Source organism: Pseudorasbora parva, chromosome 9, assembly GCF_024679245.1.
Source record: "Pseudorasbora parva isolate DD20220531a chromosome 9, ASM2467924v1, whole genome shotgun sequence".
NCBI lineage: Eukaryota > Metazoa > Chordata > Actinopteri > Cypriniformes > Gobionidae > Pseudorasbora > Pseudorasbora parva.
Genome location: NC_090180.1, coordinates 24420764 through 24443601, shown reverse-complemented (window position 1 = coordinate 24443601; position 22838 = coordinate 24420764). Strand labels below are relative to the sequence as shown.

Sequence of the window (22838 nt, the reverse complement as noted above, 5' to 3'; positions counted from 1 at the left end):
TCTACCCGAAATCATCAAAAGTTATTCTAACGCGAGCTCCCGTGCCGTCTCCATTCACAGAAACATGTCACGCCTAGTATCATTGTAAAGCTCTCAGCAATGTGTATGAGACTATCTAATCCAAATATGGATATTTCCTTTGTAGAACTAACCACCCGCAAAAGTTTACAGACCAAAATCACATCTGATTGGCCGATGTGAATTTCAGACTACGTCATACGTGTTGCCGGCTGCTGCTGCCTTGTGTATTCTCCGCCCGAGAAAAAAATGCAGACAACGCCGAAATAAACTCATAAACGTTCACAGAAAGGATAAAGTTGCAAGAGATGATAAAAAGAAAATAAACAAAATGAGATTAGATGACAAAACCCTGTCAGAATTAGATTAGATTCGATTTTTTTTTTGCTGTTTTTGTGACTGTTATGATGTGTGTTTTTTAAGGTATTTCTCTTCAGCTTAAGGTTTTTGCTATTAATAATTAATTAATTTATTAATTTACATATGTTTTAAATGTTATACACTGCTGATATAAATTAATAAATATATATTTTGTTTTTAGGTTGGGGGAAATGTATGCAATTATACAATACAAAACTTTAAAGGCCATTTTCTCAAAATGAGTTTTTTCTCACACTCAGAGTAAGATATTTCCACTTCAGTAGCATTTACAAGCACCAACTTTTCCAGCCTTATACTCAACTATATTGTGAAGGCTTTTACAGAGGGATTTGTTGATATATAATTCCTATCTTGAGTTATAGGTCTTTTTACTCCAAAAAATATGGCGAAAATTGATTTTTCAAGGCTATTGTCATTATTCTATAATTTACTAAAGCACAAAATAAGATTTCCAGAATCCCCTCTGTAAAAGCCCTCTGATCTAATATGTCAACAAATAGAATCAAGAATTTTGAACCTGGTCCTTTCCAATTTCCAGATTTTGTTTTTGGTAATATATGCAAATGAGCGTATATTTAAGTATACAAGGCCTCATTTGCATATTAAAACATTATTTTATACAAAACTTGCAATACATTTTTCTTATGTTTATGCCAGTAATAGACTGGAAAAGTTTCATAGTGATATCTTGTCATTTTAAAAAAAAAATCCCTATTCACCTGTAGTGTCTCGCCTTAACGGTGATATTGTTGAGTACCTGGTAATCTATGCAGGGCCGCAAGCCTCCGTCCTTCTTTGCCATGAAGAAGAAGCTCGAAGCAGCAGGGGAAGTCGATGGATGGATGTAGCCTTGCTCCAGTGCCTCCTTGATGTACTCCTCCATGGCCTTTTCCTACCTAAATGATAAAGGGTAGATCTTTCCTTGGGCACTTGTTCACCGGTCAGCAGATTAATGGCGCAGTCCCATGGCCGATGGGGAGGCAACTTGGAAGCCTGTTGGGGACAGAAGACATCACTGAAGGGGGTGCAGGACGGGACATCCACCGAACGTCGACTCTCGATTGGACGTGGCGCAGACATGGAGATCTGGGGAAAAGGAGAGGCATGTACCAGTGGACATGGGAAACAGTCCGGAAAACAGGTGTCGCCCCACTTCAGGACTTCCCTGGTTTTCCAGGAGATGACTGGGCTGTACTGCTCTAACCATGGGTGCCCTGAAATGATGTCAGCCGTGGACTCCTTCAGAACCAGCATTTGTAATTGTTACATGTGAAGGATACCAACTTGGAACATTGGCAACTTGCCAGTGGGGCTGACGGTGCGACTGACCTGCCTCTGACTGAGAGGTTTCCCGGTTATCGCCTGGATCTGGTAAATATTCTGAGTGGCGGTCGTGTGGAGCTTGAGCTGGCAGCAGAGGGTCCCCGAGATGAAGTTGCAGGCTGACCCAGAGTCGAGGAGGATGGTAACTGGAAGGGAAACGCCAGCAGCAGTAAGGTTGACAGTGGTGGTGACAAGGGCGTAGGTTTGGTCTCAGCTTTGGTGGGGACATCCCACCAGGTTTGCCGAGATTAAATAGTCTATTATTTATTACTGAGTATGGAAATGCACCATAGTTTAGGAATGAATACGATTATTAATTTATGAGGCTTTTCAGCCCAATCAAGTACCATAATAATAATAAAACAAAATACTCTTTAATTGTCAAGTTCATAAATTATTTTCAAAACTGATTTGGAAAAAAACACAACATGTACACAAAATTACTTTTTTTCAATATAAAAAAAATGATTGTGGACTGGATTTTTTTTTAACCTCTTATCACATATTGAGCATGTCAAATATTAGTTACAACTTTAGATTTGATGCATTGCTAGTTTTTGTTTCTCCCTCATTTACCGTTTGTGGCTGTTTTTGCCCCATTGACTTCCATTATAACCACATGTTTTGATTGTAAAGCCATAATGCTATATAATCATGCACAATCACTTTTTATATTGAAAATAAGTTATTTTGTGTGTAAGTTTTTTTCCAAATCAGTTTTGAATCAGTTTTTGAAAATCATGTATGAACTTGGCATTTAAAGAGTGATAGTAGTGATAAGAGTGATAATTAAACAATGACAACAGCTCAACAATAAACATGGAATCAAGTAGGCCTATGTAAGCTTGCAACAGAACACATTTTATATTTTACATTTGATTATTTCATTTCTAAAGAACTATTTAGTAGCCTATATTGGTGCACTTTGAAGGGATGGCTCACCCAAAAAAAAAAATTCTGTCATCATTTACTCATGATGTTCCAAACCTGTATGAGTTTCTTTTTTCTGCTGAACACAAAAGAAGATGTTTTGAAGAAAGTTTGTAACCAGGCTGCTTTGGGGGCACCATTTACTTCCATGGTAGGAATTCAACATAACAAAGAAATGTATACAGGTTTGGAACAACTTGAGGGTGAGGAAATTGTCAGATTTTAAATTTTTGGGTGCACTGTCTCTTTAAGCAGTCATTTTGAACCAGTAACCACTTTACTGACAAAAATGTTCTGAAATTCAAAAATTTAATTACATTTTCTTTATTAATTTACTATTATGACTATATTTTTATGGAAATATTTGTCCAATTTTTATCTAAATATTTTTTAAATTTCAAACTTTATATGACAGGATTATGTATTATTAATATAGCTAAATGATAAATTAATAACATTAATTAGGCTATAATCTATTAATTAACCGGTCTAATGTCTAGAAAAATAAGTCTACCAAGCTTTGATAATGTATGGAATATTATATTAAAATATTATCCATTAAAAAAACAATAGGCCTACCTAGAAGCACGGATATGTCCGTCATCGCTGCTGCTTTCAGTCAGACAGTCTGAGACACTGAAATGCTTCTCTGCAAAGGGTGCAGTTTGTCTTTGGTTCATCTTAAGTAACTGGACAGACCCACTGATACCTTTTTTTTCTATTCAGCCCTATATCTGGAAATCCTCTTGCGTTTAAACGGTGGACACGAGCTCGACATGTTTTTTTAAAAAACGCGCAAGTTTCCAGCGAATGTTCTTGAGACTCCATCGCTATGGCAGCAAATTCGCTAAAGCAATCTTGTGCATCGCGTCCTGTATTGGTTTGATACGGCGGGACGCGTCATTTTGCTTGTAAATACGGGACGATACGGAATCGATCCATATATCAGCACGAAGGAGTTTGCTAAAATATTGGTGGGGACAATTTTGCCATCTTAAAATATTGATTGGGACTAGTACCTAGCGTCCCCCCCTAAACCTACGCCCATGGGTGGTGAGTGGTTTTATCTTTTGAAGGGAAGGAATGATTGCACTCACCATAGGATGTGGAGGATCGACGGGGCATTCGGAGATGTAATGCCCGGAGAGACCGCAATACAAACACAGTCCCTGGATCAGCCACTTCTGCCGCTCTGCTGCTGTCAGCCTCAAGTTATTCAATCAATCAATCAACTTTATTTATATAGCGCTTTTACAATCACGATTGTGTCAAAGCAGCTTCACAGTGTCAAACAGGATAATATTGCGACAAAATTAGATTTGGCTGTACAGTCGTACTGGAGAAAACAGTGATGTTATCAGCTTATTTTAATTTATCATATAGCGACAATGTTGGCAGATCAGTATTATAGTTTATAGAATTAAATAAGACCTAATTCATATATTTTATTTGTATAATAAGTTGAATAACTTTAATCATATTTTTAGTGTCCCCAACTGAGCAAGCCAAGCCAAAGGCGACATTTTCAGCTGCATGGCCTTGTTGGCTGGTTCTGGAGAGCTGACACCATCTGGTCGGCGGAGGTATGGAGAGAATTAGGGCTCAGAATCTCGATTTTCATGCCAGATATCTCGATATCAATATAATACGATATGACTATGTGTTCGATGAAAACCAAGTATTTCTCAGAAAAATAAAAAGATTTAAGCCTACATTTAAAAAAAAAATTGTCAGAAAATGTATTGTTTTTAAGCCTTTCGCACGTACGATCACACAGTGTAATCAGTCTAGGCTGTTCCCTGGAGTGTACGATCAAGTGCATCACATGAGCAACTGCTAAATCCAAATGCTTAATTTAGCCAGAGACAGGCGTGCTCAGAGCTGTCATATATCACAATTTTTTCAGTGTTTTCAACCACATACTGTTTATTTTAGGTTTCAAACATATAAGTACTAAAAAAACAACACATTTATGCTGCATGTGTAAAACAACATTCTGTGGCATAAGGCCGCCCAAATTGTCCCAATGGAGGCTAACGATCGGCGGGTGAAGTTCGCTGCGCGTTCGTCTTTTCGGCGGGGAAAGCGGATTTATTTCAATTCCTCGTTATCTGACTCCATTTAATAATAATTTAGAATTTAGGTTAGAATGCCATTTGGTTATTTGGTCATTTATATTTAATAGTTTATGTACACATTTAATTATTCCGTTTAACCCTTTGTTGAATTTATGTCCGTTCGTATCCTGAATAATTCCACAGCAAGTCAGAATCAATCAAAGTGTAACAATTTATTAATAGTCAGGTAAATGTATAATGCCAATTACATAATCAATTCAATTGTAGCCCAATCCATATAATATCAAATACTCTGAAGTAAAGAATGAAATGTGTACCTGACTTCTGAAAATTACGTAATGCTGGCTATCTTGAAACGTCCAGCATTACGGGCTGACCTGACTACAGAATCGAGCGCTGAGCTCTTTGCAACATTTCCTTAAATACCCTGAACCAGATGCAGTTGAAACTCTTTCAAACGGAAACACCAGTTTACAATAGGAATTTGCATCAATCAAGTCCTATAGACTTGAATGGAAGAGAGGCCAAATGGATGAAAGCACCCACCATACACCAAGGAAAGATATTGTTAAACTTCTTAAAACATTTGTGATGTTCTAGTTTACTTCTGTGGAGTTGAGATATTTGTACCAGTCGCACTGAGACATTTCAAATGATATCAAACACATATAATACTGTATCGTGAGGATTGACATTGTAACAAAGAGATTGCTGGTGCATTTTAGGTGATCTCAAGTTTGGGGGAAGTTTCATGTGAAAGAAAAGGCATGTAAATTAGTGTCATTCATAGATGGTTCACTCAGTGTGATGTCGTCTCAGACAGAGACGCTAACTGTATGAATAAGTTCAGATGCTAATTTCCTTTGTTTTCTCAGAGCGATTAGACATTTCGACATCTACTACCCAGCAAACACAGTACGTTGTGACAACGTCGTCAGTTAGTCGTCATTTGGTCAGCGTGACATTACTTTATGACAACGTTGTGAGGACGTTGTGGTAAAGTTCCATTTTTAAAAATTTTGGCTAACGTTCCAGAAACGTTGTGGGAACGTCCTCAAAAGACGTCGCTAGTTTATCCCACAGAGAACGTTGTAAGGACGTCGTGGTAAAGTTCTATTGTTTTAGAATCTTGGCTAACGTTCCAGAAACGTCATGGGCACGTCCTCAAAAGACGTCGCGAGTTTATCCCACAGAGAACGTTGTAAGGACGTCGTGGTAAAGTTCCATTTTTTTTAATCTTGACTAAAGTTGCAGAAACGTTGTGGGCACGTCCTCAAAAGACGTCGCTAGTTTATCCCACAGAGAACGTTGTAAGGACGTCGTGGTAAAGTTCCATTTTTTTTAAAATCTTGACTAAAGTTGCAGAAACGTTGTGGGCACGTCCTCAAAAGACGTCGCGTGTTTATCCCACGGAGAATGTTGTAGCGACGTGGCCCACTGGTCTTCATAACTTTCCAAATTGCATTATTAATTTACAAGTATTATCAAATGTATGCCATTTTGATTTATATGGGACATTTACTTAATTCATCAAATATTTTTTAAACGAATCTACCATGTTTGCAAATCGTATTGGCAAAAACAATAAAAAATCTAACAAAAAAAAAATGCCACAATTGTCCCACTATCACGTGCGGTGCCAGGAGTGGCATTTTGCATCTGAGGGGGTCATAGAACATCAAAATGAGTTCTAAATTCATTATTTCTTATTCTTGATTTTTATTCATGTAATTCTTGCTGCGTGACTTTGACGTGGTGTGTTGATGTGTCAAACACTGGAGCGGCGCGGAGTTGCCATGGAAACGGTGCAGCAACACAACTGACAAGCCGCAAAACTCCCTCTGTCGTTGTTGTTTTCACTATACTTTCAGGTGAGTTGTCTTTAAAGTTACACAAATATTACACACAACTGTTACTGACATTTTCCTGACATTTCTTATGTGTCATTGACACGCTTCTGTTCTGTTGAATATTTACTTTATAGAAATGTAGAGTCTTTGGAAAAAAGTCCGTAAGCACATCAACCGTTTTCCGAACAGTAAGCTAAGTTAACGAGGCTAACGTTAACTCTATAAAGTTAATCTCTTGTTTAGGCTTTGAATCACATGTGTAAATGAGAGGTTTTGATAGTTTTATAAAGTTTTTTCTTCTTCTGGGAATTGAATGGGTCATTGAAGGTGGCTAATTAATTGAACTAACGTCGTTATGTGTTTGCTGTTAATCGACGAAGTCACTTACATTAAAAACATTAACACGGAGCGCGAAAAAAACGTGTTAACATATAATAAAATGTTCTGTGATTTTCAGAAGGGAAAAAATAACCCCTCTACAACAGAGGTGAAGCTCCCAGCAAGTTTCCAACATTTCTGAAGGAAGCTGCTGAAAGAGAAGTAGAAAACACAGGTGAACTGAAAAAGGTGATTGATTAACCTTGTCCATTTTTAACAATATTTTAACCCATTCTTTCTCTTTTCTGCATTTAACCTTTGCTGTAGCTTCTTTCCTTTTAATAAACCTGGCGTTGTATAATTTATATATTTGGCTCTGATAAAGTGTTGATGCTTCCATGCTGATGCCCTGCTGCCTGCACTGTAAAGTTAGCAGAGTTGGAGCAGATCTCCTGTCGGACAACATCTCTTAAATGGTGAGGATTTACTCACCTGCAAGCCATCCTATGTGTAAGTTATATGACATTATTCTTTCAAACGAACACAATCAGAGTTATATTAAGAAATGTCCTGGCTCTTCCAAGCTTTATAATGGCAGTGAATATTGCTTGGTTTGCTTGGTGATAAGCGGTAGGCTACGCAAGTCGACTTGCGCTAAAAAGGGTGACCCCCCCCCCCCCCTGCTATGTTTTGTTTTGCTCTAATTTCTGTACTTCTGCGTTCGTCAATACGCATGCGTCAAGGGTTATTCTTCTTAGCGCAAGTCAACTCGCGCATTGCTGACCACTGGAAGCTAGTTATTTTAGTCTATAAAGTTTTAAATATGGATATTTTTCTCACACAAACATGCCACTTTGCTTCAGATGGCCTTTATTAACCCCCGGAGCTGTGTGGCGCAATTATATGATGGATAGATGCACTTTTATGGACTTCAAAAATGATGCATTCACTGCCATTATAAAGCTTGGATTAGCCAGGACATTTTAAAATATAACTCTGATTGTGTTCGCCTGAAGAACTTAGGGATGGCTTGGGATCATGGGATAATCATGGGATATTTTTCATTTTGGGATGAACTAACCCTGGCATTATCACCATGTGACTAGTATGTAAAACGTCTCGGTTACGTATGTAACCCTAGTTCCCTGAGGGAACGAGACGCTGCGTCGAAACGCTGTGAGAACGCCTCTGTTTAAATGCGTCGTGAAGCGCCTGTAGAACCATTCCATCGGAAAAAAGATCGATCGTCGGCGTGATGACGTCATCGACCGGAAGCTATAAAACGTCCGTGAAAACAAACAGGAACTAACTTCTGATAAAGCCTGAAGTAAGTGATCACGGACACGCCGGGAGTATGGCAAAGCGACGCAGCGTCTCGTTCCCTCAGGGAACTAGGGTTACATACGTAACCGAGACGTTCCCTTTCGGGGAACTCGAGCTGCGTCGAAACGCTGTGAGAACGCTTATACCCACATCGCCATAGGACCAAGTGTCTCGTATGTGTGAAGCCGAAGCGCACACGGTTACGAGAGTACCTGTGCCCCTACAGTAGATGCCAGGTCTAGTTCGTAGAACCTGACAAAGGTAGAAGGAGACGACCAACCGGCCGCGTTACAGATATCATGGAGGGAAGCCCCCGACAAAAGTGCTTTAGAAGCAGCCATACCCCTGGTTGAGTGCGCCCGGACAGCCAGTGGAGACGGCTGCCCGGTAGCTTCATAAGCAAGTGAGATGGCCTCGACCACCCACTTGCTCATCCTCTGCTTGGATACTGGGGCCCCCTTCTTAGGGGGTCCAAAGCAAACAAACAATTGTTCAGTTTTTCTCCACAGGGCAGCTCTGTGGACATAAGTATCCAGTGCCCTCACAGGACACAGCAGATTTAATCTTTCCTGGTCTGACGTCATAAATGGAGGAGGACAGAAGGCTTGTAGAGTGATGGGGCCCCGTGGGCTCGTAGGAACCTTGGGGACATAACCCGGCCTGGGATGCAGAAATGCTTTCACCATCCCTGGCGCAAACTCTAGACATGAGGGCTCTACCGACAGAGACTGAATATCTCCTATCCTTTTAAGAGATGATATGGCCAAAAGGAAGATGGTTTTTAGAGTGAGGAACTTATCCGAAACCTCCTCCAGAGGTTCGAACGGAGGTCCGGACAAGCCCCTCAAAACAATGGCCAAGTCCCATGCCGGGACCCTCGAGTGCATAACTGGCCTCAACCTTAATGTGCCACGAAGGAAGCGTGTAATTAGAGGGTGTCTTCCCAAAGACACTCCACTGCAAGGGACGTGGACAGCACCCAAGGCCGCCACGTACACCTTAAGTGTGGAGGGGGTCAACCCTGCAGAGAACCTCTCCTGCAGGAACTCCAGCACTGTACCAACCGGGCAGTTAACTGGATCCCACTGGCGTTCTCTGCACCATGCTGAGAAAAGTCTCCATTTCAAAGCGTACAGCTTCCTTGTGGACGGAGCTCTGGAGTGTAGGATGGTCTCTACGACCTCGGCCGAGAGACCCTCCTCTATGAGCCTAGCCCCCTCAGAGGCCAGGCCCACAGTTTCCACATCTCTGGGCGTGGGTGCAGGAATCTCCCGCCCGCCTGAGAGAGTAGATCCCTCCTGGTCGGAATCTCCATCGGAGAGCCTTCCAGGAGAGATATCAGGTCCGCAAACCATACTCGGGTCGGCCAGTTCGGAGCCACTAGAAGTACCTGGGCCCCGTCCCGGCGTACCCTCTCCAGAACTCCTGGAAGCAGGACAATCGGGGGGAAGGCGTACAGAGGCAGCCTCGGCCACTCCTGTACCATGGCATCCAGCCCCAGCGGGGCCGGATGGGTCAGAGAAAACCACTGCGGGCAGTGAGAATTCTCCGCCGAAGCGAACAGGTCTATCTCTGCCTTCCCATAAACCTTCCAAAGGAGCTCCACCACCTCTGGATGGAGTCTCCATTCCCCGGGCCTCGGCCCCTGTCTCGACAGGCTGTCTGCTTCCTGATTCAGGGCCCCCGGGATATATACTGCCCTGACTGACAGCAACTTCCCTTGGGCCCACAGGAGGATCCGATGTGCCAATTTGTCCAACGGACGAGACTTCAGACCCCCCTGGTGGTTTATGTAGGCCACCACGGACGTGTTGTCTGTTCTGACTAGTACATGGTGGCCCCTGAGGTCGGGCAGGAACTGTTTCAATGCAAGAAACACTGCGAGCATCTCTAGCCGATTTATGTGCCAGTGCCGCTGATGCTCCTGCCATAGACCCTGGGACGAGCGACCACTCATGGTCGCCCCCCAGCCCGTGAGAGAGGCATCTGTCGTTAGCGTTACGCGACGAACAAGAGCCCCCAACACGGGACCCTGAGATAAAAACCCCGGGTTTTTCCACATGACCAGAGCACGTAGGCATCGCCGCGTGACTTTGATCGTGCGGAGCGGATTTCCCCTCGGGGAGAACCCTTTTGTCTTGAGCCACCACTGCAGTGGCCTCATGTACAGTAGGCCAAAAGGTATCACGTTGGACGCTGCTGCCATGAGACCTAACAGTTTCTGGAACTGTTTCACAGTGACGGCTCGGCCTAGCTTCTGTTCTTTGGCGGCTGCCAGGATCGATGCTATGCGTGTTGGCGATAATTGCGCCCGCATAATTACCGAGTCCCAGTTCACACCCAGAAAAGTGGTTCTCTGAGCCGGAGAAAGCACACTCTTCTTGGCGTTCAGCCTCAACCCCAGCTTCGACATATGGGCGAGAACAGCATCTCGATGCTGAACCGCCATCTGCTCTGTATTCGCTAGAATCAGCCAGTCGTCGATATAGTTCAATATGCGGATGCCCTGTAGACGCAGCGGTGCCAGAGCTGCATCCACACACTTGGTGAACGTGCGGGGTGACAGTGCTAGACCGAAGGGAAGTACACGATATTGGTATGCCTCTCCCCCGAAGGCAAACCTCAGGAACTTCCTGTGATGTGGAAGGATGGAGACATGAAAATACGCATCTTTGAGGTCTATGGTGACAAACCAATCCTCCGATTTGACCTGCGCTACAATCTGTCTGAGTGTAAGCATCTTGAATTTGAGCTTGGCCACCGAGCGATTCAATAGCCGCAGATCTAATATCGGGCGTAAGCCCCCATCCTTCTTCGGCACGATGAAGTAACGGCTGTAAAAGCCAGACTCCCTGCTGGGAGGGGGAACCCTCTCTATAGCCCCTTTTTGCAGGAGTGTCTCTACTTCCTGTGCCATTACCAGAGCCTGCTCCGGGCCCACCTCTGTAGGCAGGACACCGCAGAAAGGAGGTGGCCGACTTCCGAATTGAATGGCGTACCCCCTTTCTATTATCTGCAGGACCCAACGAGATATATTTGGTAGACGTTTCCACTCGTCTAGAAAATCTACTAAGGGAACCAGCCTCTCGAGGCTGGCCTCTGGTGTATTTTGAGCAACAAGCACAGTGCCCTGAAGCGGCGGACCGGCAGGGAACAACTGACTTGACTGCTCGGGGACCCCCCGAAGGGGGTGCGGACCACCCTCGGGTGGCCCGCGGAGACCGACTGCGCCCCGGCATTGCGGCAGGGTTGGCAGCGCGGCCCCCCGAGGGTGCCGTAGGGAAACGGGTACCGTAGGCAGGGGTAAGCACCGTTTCCCTACGGGGGGAACCACCCTCAGCGTCCTGACGCTTCTGGCGTCAGGAACGCTTCGACGAGGCCTTCTTGGCGATCAGGACTGTCCGCAGATCAGCCCTGCCCCTCGAAGGCCTCGTCTGAGAGCGCCGCCCCTCGTCCCCACGCTGAGGGGGAGCTCGGGCAGCGACGCTCTGTTTCTGCTGAGCCCTGTAGGAGGAGCTCGTACTCGGCTTGGGCTGCTTGGTGGTATCAGCAGCAGCCCCAGGGACCTGGACCCGGAGAGGGAGGAACTGCTTGAGCGCCGCAGCTTGCTTTTTCGACTCCTGGAACCTCTCGGTGACAGTGTGAACTGCGTCACCGAAGAGGCCTCCAGGAGAAAGCGGCGCATCGAGCAGAAAGGCTTTCTCCCTCTCCTTGATGTCTGTGGGGTTTAACCATAGATGCCTCTCCGTAGCCACCAATGCTGCCATGGAGCGGCCCACACATCTGGCCGTCTCCTTGGTGGCCCGGAGAGCTAGATCGGCTGATGATCTTAATTCAGCGATAATATCACCCCCCACAGCATCACTATCGTCCAAATCCCTTAGCAGGTCAGCCTGGTATGCCTGCACGATAGCCATCGTGTGCAGGCATGCAGCCGCTTGACCCGCCGCCGAGTACGCTTTACCCACCATCGCCGACGTTGTTTTTAGAGGTCTGGTGGGTAAAGTCGGGGCCTTCAGGGACGATGCCGAGGAAGGCGAGAGATGGCTCGCAAGCGTCTCTTCAACCTTTGGCATCGCCCCATAACCATACGGTCTCAGCCCGCAAATGTTGCTGTAGACCGAAGTCTGCGGGCTGAAGACACGATATGAAGCCGGTCTCTTCCACGATCTTGCCACCTCGGTGTGCAAATCGTGGAAGAACGGCAGGCCCCGTCGCTGAGGTTCTGAAGCGCGAGACGGCAGGAAGCGTTCGTCTAGCTTACTATGACGTTTTCTTCCTGCCTCAGATCTTTCAGTGGGCCAGTCGATGTTTAATCTGGCCACTGCTCGCGTCAAAACCTCAACTAGCTCCTCACTAGCAGGGGACTGAAGTGGCGAATCTTCAGTATCGATACTTTCAACGTCCACCTCCTCAGAGCTGGACAGATGAAGTACCGGCGGCTCTCTCGGGGGGGAAGAAACCGCCATGCGCGCTTCCATGCCCCGAGAAGAACCGCTGGATGGAGCAGGTGAGGGCAGAGATAAGGCAGCGCCCGTCTCTAACCCCTCTGCAACATCCAATTGTGATCCCCACGACTGCAGCCTCCGCTCCGCCTCGGCGGCAGCGGGACCAGAGCCGCGGGGAACACGAGCCGAGGCACCCTCCTCGAAGAGTGCCCGGCGGGAGCGCAGCGTTCTCAGTGGCATACGCTCACAGTGCTCGCAAGCAGCCCCCTCGAGGGCTGCCTGGGCATGCTGCGCTCCCAAGCATGCAACACAGAGAAGATGTGTGTCCCCGCCCGTGATGTAGCGTGGGCAGGGAGGAACACACTTTCTGAAATTGCTGCTTTCACTCGCCATTTCTATCTATTTATTTTCTCTTTTTTTTGTTAATATATGTAATATTTAACAAAAAGGGTGGAAAATCTCTGCTTTCTTGTATAATAGACAGACAAAAACACCAAATAGACAGACAGGTTCACACAGATCGCTTGCTGAAGGCTCAGAAGCTAGTTCCTGTTTGTTTTCACGGACGTTTTATAGCTTCCGGTCGATGACGTCATCACGCCGACGATCGATCTTTTTTCCGATGGAATGGTTCTACAGGCGCTTCACGACGCATTTAAACAGAGGCGTTCTCACAGCGTTTCGACGCAGCTCGAGTTCCCCGAAAGGGAACCTCAAACATACAATAATGTTCAAAAGTTTGGTTTTGGTACAGTTCTTTGAAAAAGGTCTCTAATGCTAACCAAGATAGCATTTGCTTGATTAAAAAAAATCTGTAAAATCTAATATTTTGAAATAATATTAAAATTCTAAATAATTGGGTTCTATTTGAATATATTATAAAATGTAGTTTATTCTTGTGATCAAAGCTTAATTTTCAGCATCATTACTCCAGTCTTCAGTGTCACATGATCCTTCAGAAATCATTCTGATATGAGGATTTTATTCATCAAAGAATCCTGAAAAATGCACCATGGTTTACACAAAAATATGAAACAGCACAACTGTTGTCAACACTGCTAATAATCATAAATGTTTTTGTGAGCAGCAAATCATAATATGAGAATGATTTCTGAAGGATCATGTAACACTGAAGACTGGTGTATTGATGTTGAAAATTCAGCTTTAATCACAGGAATATTAAAATAATAATAATAATAATAATAATAATTTTACAATGTAAAATAGCTGTTTTCAATTTAAAGGGTTAGTTCTACCAAACCTTTAAATCCTGTCATCAATTCCTCTCCCTCTTGTTGATACAAACCTGTAAGACCTTCATTCATCTTCAGACAGCAATTTAATTAACACTTTCAAGGCCCAGAAAGGATGTAGACATCAATAATTACAATGGAAAGGAGACTGGCACAAGCTAGATCAAAATTGTGGAATTAAGTTATTTTTCACAAAAAGTATTCTTGTTGCTTCGTAACATTAAGGTTGAACCACTGGAGTCACATGGACTATTTTAACAATGTTTTTACTACCTTTCTGGGCCTTGTGTTGCAGTCTTTGGAGGGGTCAGAAAGCTTTTGGATTTCATCAAAAATATTTTCATTTGTGTCTGAAGATGAACAAAGGTCTTACAGGTTTGGAACAACATAAGGTGAGGAATTAATGACAGAATCGACATTTTTGGGTGAATTATCACTTTCAATATACAGTACAAACTGTAATATATTTTTGATCAAATAAATACAGCCTTGGTGACTGTTGAGTTAAAGAGACTCTTTCAAAAGCATAAAAAAACATAGATTAGCAACATTAATAAGGTTCTCCTCTGTTTCAGCTGCCAGAAAATGATGAAGATGTGACAGTGTAGCTCGGGATAAGGAAGAGGATGAAGAGGAGGAAGAACATGTAAGTAAAAAAAAAAAAAATTATACCTTTTTAACAAAAAGCAATAAACCTACAATAGTATGGCTTTTTTTTTCAGCTTCCAGTTTACAAAGATCCAAAGTGAATATATAGAGCCCATCCTCCTATCCTATCCTCAGAAGACCCTGCCCTCCGCTGGTGGGGTAAGAAAGACCCTCTTCCTCTTCTCTCACAGCTCTCCATCTCCCTCTGCCTCATCAACACTGTCTGAAGCTTTTTCCACAGCTGGGACACAGTCAGGAATGAGAGGTCTCAGATTCTTCCTGAGAAAGTCATCATGCTCATTTTCTTGAACAAAAAAAAACCTGTTGATGTATATTTTGTCCCAATAATACAGGAAAGATGCTATGACTCTAATCTCTTTTTTTACTATAGCTCAAGGACTATATATCTTTTGTAATTGTCACATTGTTCAGGTTTAGCTACAGATAGTGAAGCAATAAAGCACATCACCACCAGACATTTGTAGCAGGTGCCTCACAGGACATGCAGTACATTTCTGCAAATAAAAGTAATAATAAAGAAACTTATAAATCTTTTTTCCATGTCTTTTTTGTGCTAAATTATTGAGAGTAGTACCAATATGAGTATTGATAAGTAGAAGTGAGAAAATCCTTAACTACTCCCATCCCTAATAAGACAATAAAATATTTTAATAATTGGTTACATTGCTTATTATGTTGTTTGTTTGATTAATGAATGGACGTGTTACATTTCTGTACTCATAATTTGTTAACACTTTACACTGTTCAAATGTTGACTTAATATTTTTACAAAGTAACACTGAATAAATGCTGATTATTAAATTAATGCAGTGTGGTTTTGAGCCATTTTCTATTACAATTTAATAGGGGTTTGTATAGTTTTTTTATTATCTACAAGTACATAATCCCTAAATATATTAACTAAAAACAAAACAAATCTATTAATAAGGTTTTACAGCAGAGAAAAATGTTTGAGTGTATCAGTTCTATGTGGATTTCAAGGTTATGGACCAAGCACATCTTCATTTCCCGGACTAAAGGTGAGATTATTCAAATAAAGGTGGACGTGGTATTTTGGTCGTTAGGACGTACCTGCCACGTTCCAGCGACATATCATAATAACGTCGCCACGACGAATACAGGAATCACAAAGTTACGTCGCTGGAACGTTACCTGGTATGTCGCTGCGACTAATATGGTCCATTGAGGTTACGTCCTCACAACATGCCAGTTTGGTCGTTGAGACGTGATCATCACGTTATAGCAACGTACCAGTATAACGTCGTCACGACGATTATGGGAATCACAAAGTTACGTCACTGGAACGTTATTAGGTACGTCGCTACGACAAATATGGTCCTTTAAGGTTACGTTCTCACAACATGCCAGTTTGGTGGTTGTGACGTGCTCGTCACGTTCCAGCAACGTCCCACTATATCGTCGCCACGACGATTATGGGAATCACAAAGTTACGTCACTGGAACGTTATTTGGTACGTCGCTACGACGAATATGGTCCGGTCCGGTTACGTCTTCACAACGTAACTGTGTTAGCTGGGTAGGTTTTTCCAGCCTTACAGATTTCACCTCTTGATCCCGTTGGGTCAAACTCTGGTGGTCCTATGGGATCATACCCATATGGAAAAGTCTTGCTAAAAACATATGTGATTCTTATATGTTCCAACAGAAAACTATAAGGATCATATATGCTGCAAAAACCACATATACAAATTGTACAATATTCATGTATTTTCAGTCATATATGTCCTACACTGTAAAAAAAATATATGCTGGATTGTGTTAAATACAACCCCTGCAAATCAGTGAGATTTTACTTTAGTAAATTAATTAGCAAGTAAAACGAATAAAAATGGGTAACCCTAACACAAAGAAAATATTTCCTTATATATGTGAATGATAAATATATTAAATTATTTAACTGCATATTAAAAATATACAGGATAAATATATTACAATATTTAATAATACATGAGGAATTGCTGCTTTCAATTAGAAAATTATGTGACAATATATTTACTTAAATATCTTAATGTATGTCATTTTATTTGATGTGCATGTGATGATATACCCAAAAATATATTGAACAAAATAATATATATTACAAAATAAAAGGAACTGTAGTCCGTTACTGAGAAAGTGCTATTATATTACAGTTACTTATGAAAATGTTAACAATTACAAAGGGTTATATATATATATATATATATATATATATATATATATATATATATATATATATATATACACACACACATACAGTTAACAATAACACAAGTCAAGCACACTGGCATGTTCCTACATATTAAGCAAAGAGCTGTAACTGCTGAAAAGTGCACCGACATTATTGTTAATAAAAGTAACAGTTTTACAGTTTTTTTAAATTGAGCAAAACACATGAAATAACAATTAATTTTAACATTTAACCTCCTTTAAATCAGAAGTAAAGCATGATGGGAAGTAGAAATTTGTTGTAACTCATTCTGTAAAAGTGTTTATGTGTGTACATGCATTCACATTAATATGGGAAATTCATTATACAGTAAGGCCACACAATATAAAGGATACAACTTAATGGATATTACATGTAATACTATTTATATCTTAATTACTAAATATTGTATGTGTTAAAATATAGCCATATTTTATAAATAAAGTCAATATGCATACATTGCAGTAGCTATATTAAAAAAGGCTTTAGTTTCCTTTATTCCTTTATATTTCCTTTAATATAGGCTATTTTGCATATAATTGCAGTATATTCCCATATATTTGTTTCGTAATGTTCTACCCATACAAACTATTTGTTAACAGCAATATCAACAATATTAAAAAAAATAATAATTAAACACTCACTCTAAGCATTAGGCTTAGACGATGAAGATTTCTGTAACAAAAATAGCCTTAGTTCTGTCATCGCAAACTGCGCATGCGTCACCGCGCCGCGGCCAGGAGGAAATCAGTCGCGGGTTCTTGTTGTCCCCGTGATATGATTGCCTCCCAGCGGGACCGCGAAGTGTCGAGCTCCAGGTAAGATTTGTGTTTGTCATGTCGTTCTCAATGCAAATGTTAACTTATTTAATGGCAAGATTTGCTAAAAGATTTGTAAATTGTTCGTTTCTGTTATCATGTCGGTGCCACAGCCTAGTGTTAGGTAACGTACAGGTAACGTTAAGCCTAATTATGCTGCGCGCACGTGCAAAAATTAAATTACAAGTATTTAATGTGCACAAACAAGTGAAAAATGCTTATATTTGTATTAAAGCTATTAAACTATATGATTGGTCTCCTCATTTGTTAGTCCCTTTGAATAAAAACGTCTGCTAAATGATCAAATGTAAAACACAACTATAGGGCTTGGGCACCGCGTTGCATTCTGGGACGTCGCGGCCATGTTGATGGCCTCGCGAATGTAAACATACAGCAAGTCGAATGAGGAGAAGCAGAGTTGGGAGAAAGAAAAAACATGTTAAAATCCTGAAAGGGATGTGGAATTTACCGGGATACGTTAAATAGGGAAGGCAGGGACCGCTATAGAGACAAAATCGGAACTATTAAAGTTTTGGATCCACATGCATTTCCAAAGAAAGAGCGGAGCACCGACGACGACGAAAACTTTATTTTGTTGGTCCCCAACAGACATTCTACTGACTATAAGTAACTTTGCAACTACAATTCAACTTATTCTACTAACCCGAACCCCAACACATATAACCATAACCTACAGTCTACTAATACTCTAATTAGTGTTAGTTGACATGCTGTTGAAAACGTACATAGGTAGTAGAATGTTTAAAGTGGACAATCGAAATAAAGTCTAACCGAAACGTATATATTATTATTATTATTTTATAAGAAATTGCTCTGCCTCCGTTTTTATTTGTTATTGCAATGTTATTGTTTACTATATTTATAATTTGCACTTCCTCCATTTCTGTATCTTTTGTTGTTATTTTATAGATACCTATTTATTTGCTTATATAGTATTGAAATAATTTATTTTTTAAAAAAAGTGTATTTATTATTGTTATATAAAGTGCACTCCGTTATATAAAGTGCAACAACTTGCACTCCGTTTTCTGTGTTCATTTTTTATTTGTAACCTTTTACCTTGAAGCATTCCACATTTCTGTGTTCTCAGGTTGCACTACTTGCAAATAAACACTAAAAAAACATCTGATTGTGTGACAATTCTTGCTTTTTGCACATCGTACTGTTATTACTTCTTGTCCGTGGTTGCGCCTCCAAGCATGAAAGCGGTGGAAAGTTAATCCATTTTCGACATTTCCCATGGTGATTATGTGTTGCGCTGTTACACCCCAAAATGCAGCAACGGTTTACCATAGTTGAAATAACGCCAAAATAATCAAATTAAGACACACGACTGAGAGGGAGTACGTCTATAAACAGTGCACAGTAGTCCGAGTAGTAGTAAAGGATGCCATCAACATGGCCGCCACGCCAAGTAATGACGTCATGACGCCTAAGCCCTATTCTAGTTGTTTAACTATGTCATTTGATAACCAAGTTAAACCCTAAAGCTCATGGTTTGCATAGATAACGTTATACAACGATTGTGTGTGACACAGTGAAAGCTTTGTGACACTGACAAAACGCAAAGGTTAGAATAAATGTAATGTGATTTGTTTACCGGTATGTTCCTTTTGTCATCATTAATAGTCTATTTTGTGCCAATTCACTTTAAAAGAGTTAATGTTTTAGTGAACTTGAGTTTGCAAATTGCTGTAATGTAGTTAAAATATAGCTAAAATATAAACTTCTATAATTTGCATTCATGTAACTGCAACATATATGAATCTAAATGATGTACAATATTACAATTTTGTAATAGAAAGTAAGTAACTGTATAAGAATATATTGTTATACTGGAAAAAACATTATAATGAAACGTGTTTCTAATATTCATGTATGGGGTGGTCAAGAAGATTTTCTTTTTCTTCCACAGAAAGATCTTCATGAAAACATTTGAAGACCACGCAAGAAGAACAGGTTCAGCCGCAGACTGGTTCATCCCATGAGGACTGGTTCAGTTCTGAATGGGAAGTGTTGAAGAAGTTTATGTAATGTGAGTTGTAAGACTTGAACTAATGTTAACAAATGAGACTTTATTGTAATGTATTAACTAACATGAACTAACAATGAGCAATACATTTTTACAGTATTTATTAAACTTTCTCAATTTTTAACGTTTAGTTCACCCAAAAATGTATGTTGTTAAAATGACCCTCATGTCGTTCCAAACCCATTAGACGTTCATTTATTTTCAGAACACAACAAATAAAGCTTTAATATGTGTACTGTAATTACTATGTGAAATAAGTTAATATAGTAATTGATATAGATACTGATATAGATATCCATATTTATAACCTTATTGACTAAAATAACCAGCTCATGGCAGACGACTTGCGACCAGAGAGTGACCTGAGTGATGCGATGTAGGAGTAGCGTAAGCTTCAACGTCTCTCTGGGCAACAAAATCAAGCGCTTCTCTTTTATCGAATCCTCTTTAAATTCAAATTCGTGACCAGTGTTTTGTTTTCCTCTATTCTCTGCATAACCGCATTCATCAATGCATCATGCTTCAGGTCAGAGGTCACTCTTTTGGCCTAAGTAGACACGCACAGTTGACTGCCAGAAGATAGATATTTTAGTCTTAAGTCAAAAATATGGATTTTTTTTAATAAAAAATGCATAGCTTCTCTTCAGAAGGCCTTTATTAAAAGATTTTTTAAAATGTCCTGATAATTTACTCACCCGCATGTCATCCAAGATGTTCATGTCTTTCTTTCTTCAGTCGAAAAAGAAATTCAGTTTTTTGAAGACAATATTCCAGGATTTTTCATCATATAATGGTTTTTAGTTGCAACCAAAAGACTGAAGGTCCAAATCAATGCAGTTCCACCTCCGTGTTTACAAAGCACTCATGTGAAGACTAATACAAATGCCCTCTAGCCAAAAAAAATAATATAAAACAACGATACTGGATGATTTTGAAGTTGAAAATTGAGTGTTTTTGCTAAAGGGCGTTTATTAGTCTTCACAGGAGCGCTTTGTAAACACGAGGGCGGGACTTCTGCCTACGTCTATGGGACCATTGACACGTGATTACGTCATCCTTGGCACCTCGCGGAGCTGAGCAAGTTGAACAATTAAGGTTGAAAAGTATATTCATTTTTTTAAATGACAGATCGTTTGACTAGATAAGACCCTGTTCCTCATCTAGGATCACGCAGAGGCTATGAAGCCCTTTGAAACGGCGCTAATTTGGACCTTCAACTTTTGGTTGCAACTGAAAAGCTTTATATGATGAACAATCCTGGAATGTTTTCTTCAAGAAACTTAATTTCTTTTCCACTGAAGAAATAAAGACATGAACATCTTGGATGAGATGGGGGTGAGTAAACTATCAGTCAATTTTCATTTTGGGGTGAACTAATCTGTTCATTATCTTTGATTGATGGCCATGACACTGTGTTCAGTGTATTTTGTTGTTGTTTTTTGGGTTTTGTTTTTTTCCTGAGCAAAGTTCAGTTTGCTATCAAGTTGGAATTGTAAATTACTCATGTGGAGTATAATTTGATTATTTTATTTTGTGTTGAAATAAAAGTGTTTCCATCACAAATTTGTGTATGTCATTGATTGAAATCACATATGGTTAGTATATGCAGAGATGTTGTAATATTGACTGAAATCATGTATTATTATTATATGTAGTTTATATGTATATTATATAAACTTGAAGAGCTAACACACCATTTCCCTATTAAAAACATATGAAATCTGTATAAAAACCATATAAACAAATGACACAAAATATAAATAAATCCTATATGACTAGCATATGATTCAGTATAAGAACTTTATATGATTTGTATATGAATATCATGTATTTTCTACTAATACCATATACCATTGCATACAGTTTACATGTAAAACTCATATAAGATTTTTGCAGGATTCATACATGACCCAAAAGTTTTCTGTGTGTTTTTTAGTATGAAATGGGCCATAAACAGTCTGATTTTGTGTATGACATATATGGGACTTACATTAAACATATAAGATGATTCTGACTGATTTAAGTAAGGAACATATATGGTCGCATATATGAACCATATAGGTTTTTTTCATATGGGTAGTTAGATGTTGGTTTGTAATCCTTGAGATGTAGAAATTGTCTTTGTAATGTTAGCAGCTGTAGAGACCTTCGGAAGGCTCTTTGTTCAACTGCAGGACACCGTCTCACCAGGTGTGTGTAGCTTGAGTTTCAGCTGGTGGGTGAATGTGTTCAGGTGTTCTACCTGTTGTTCAGCACAGTATGTTCATAGAGTTAGTCTCGGACCTTGGTGAATGTTCAGTTAACGTGTCACTTCTTCATGGCGAAACTTCTGCTTCTGTAGCACCTTCCCAATGATAATCTGACCCTCCTTGTACAATCTTTACACCTCCAATGGTGTGGTTCACTGGGCAGACTTCAATAGGTGGAAGGCTTCTCCGTAGTTGACACCTGAAAGCATCTTAATGGCCACTTAACGACTAGACACCGATGAACTTGAAGCCGTAGAGAAATGCATAAGAACATATAATGCAAGAAAACAAAAATGAAAAAACAATGTAGGTTCAAGTCAGCAGGGCGATTGGTACATCTTCTCTCAAGTGTTTTTCAAGGTCATATTTGGTGGGGTGGATTAAATATATTTAATCACCTAATTGTTCACTATCACTGTGATAAAGTGATAGCGGAATTTAAGTTTTCTTAGTCTGAATTACTGAGTGAGTAAGTGTGTGTGTGTGTGTGTGTGTGTGTGTGTGTGTGTGTGTGTGTGTGTGTGTGTGTGTGTGTGTGTGTGTGTGTGTGTGTATGAAGCTATTTGGATCTGTTGGTGTGAAAAGATGGACAATAGATCTTTCACGAGTTTGTGTGCCCATATAATCTTAGTGAAAGTGGTAAACAGATTTGGCTTGCTGTCTGCTATAGAGGGGCTCGGAAAGGATATTCTACCCGAGCTCCGATTGCCCCCCCTATAACAGTCAAATTGAATGAATAAAATAATGAATGAATGAGTCATTTATATAGTGCTGTCATATGTACTACTGTACACCCAAAGCTCTTAACACTCGTGTCAGGGATCTCTCCTCAACCACCACCAATGTGGTGTACAAAAGGAGGAGCAGGGGAGGAGGAGGGATGTTTCAGGAACCAAAAAGGGGAAGAGGTAAGCTACTG

The 22838-nt window shown here is 40.7% G+C and overlaps 1 long non-coding RNA gene across 1 annotated transcript; it reads left to right on the top strand.

Annotated features, from left to right (window-relative positions):
• Window positions 1–7037: 7037 nt before the first annotated feature.
• LOC137090396 (uncharacterized) lies at window positions 7038–14907 on the top strand. The gene is made up of 3 exons (XR_010907847.1): window positions 7038–7147; window positions 14498–14568; window positions 14645–14907. It is a non-coding gene; the product is annotated as an uncharacterized lncRNA (long non-coding RNA).
• Window positions 14908–22838: the final 7931 nt, after the last annotated feature.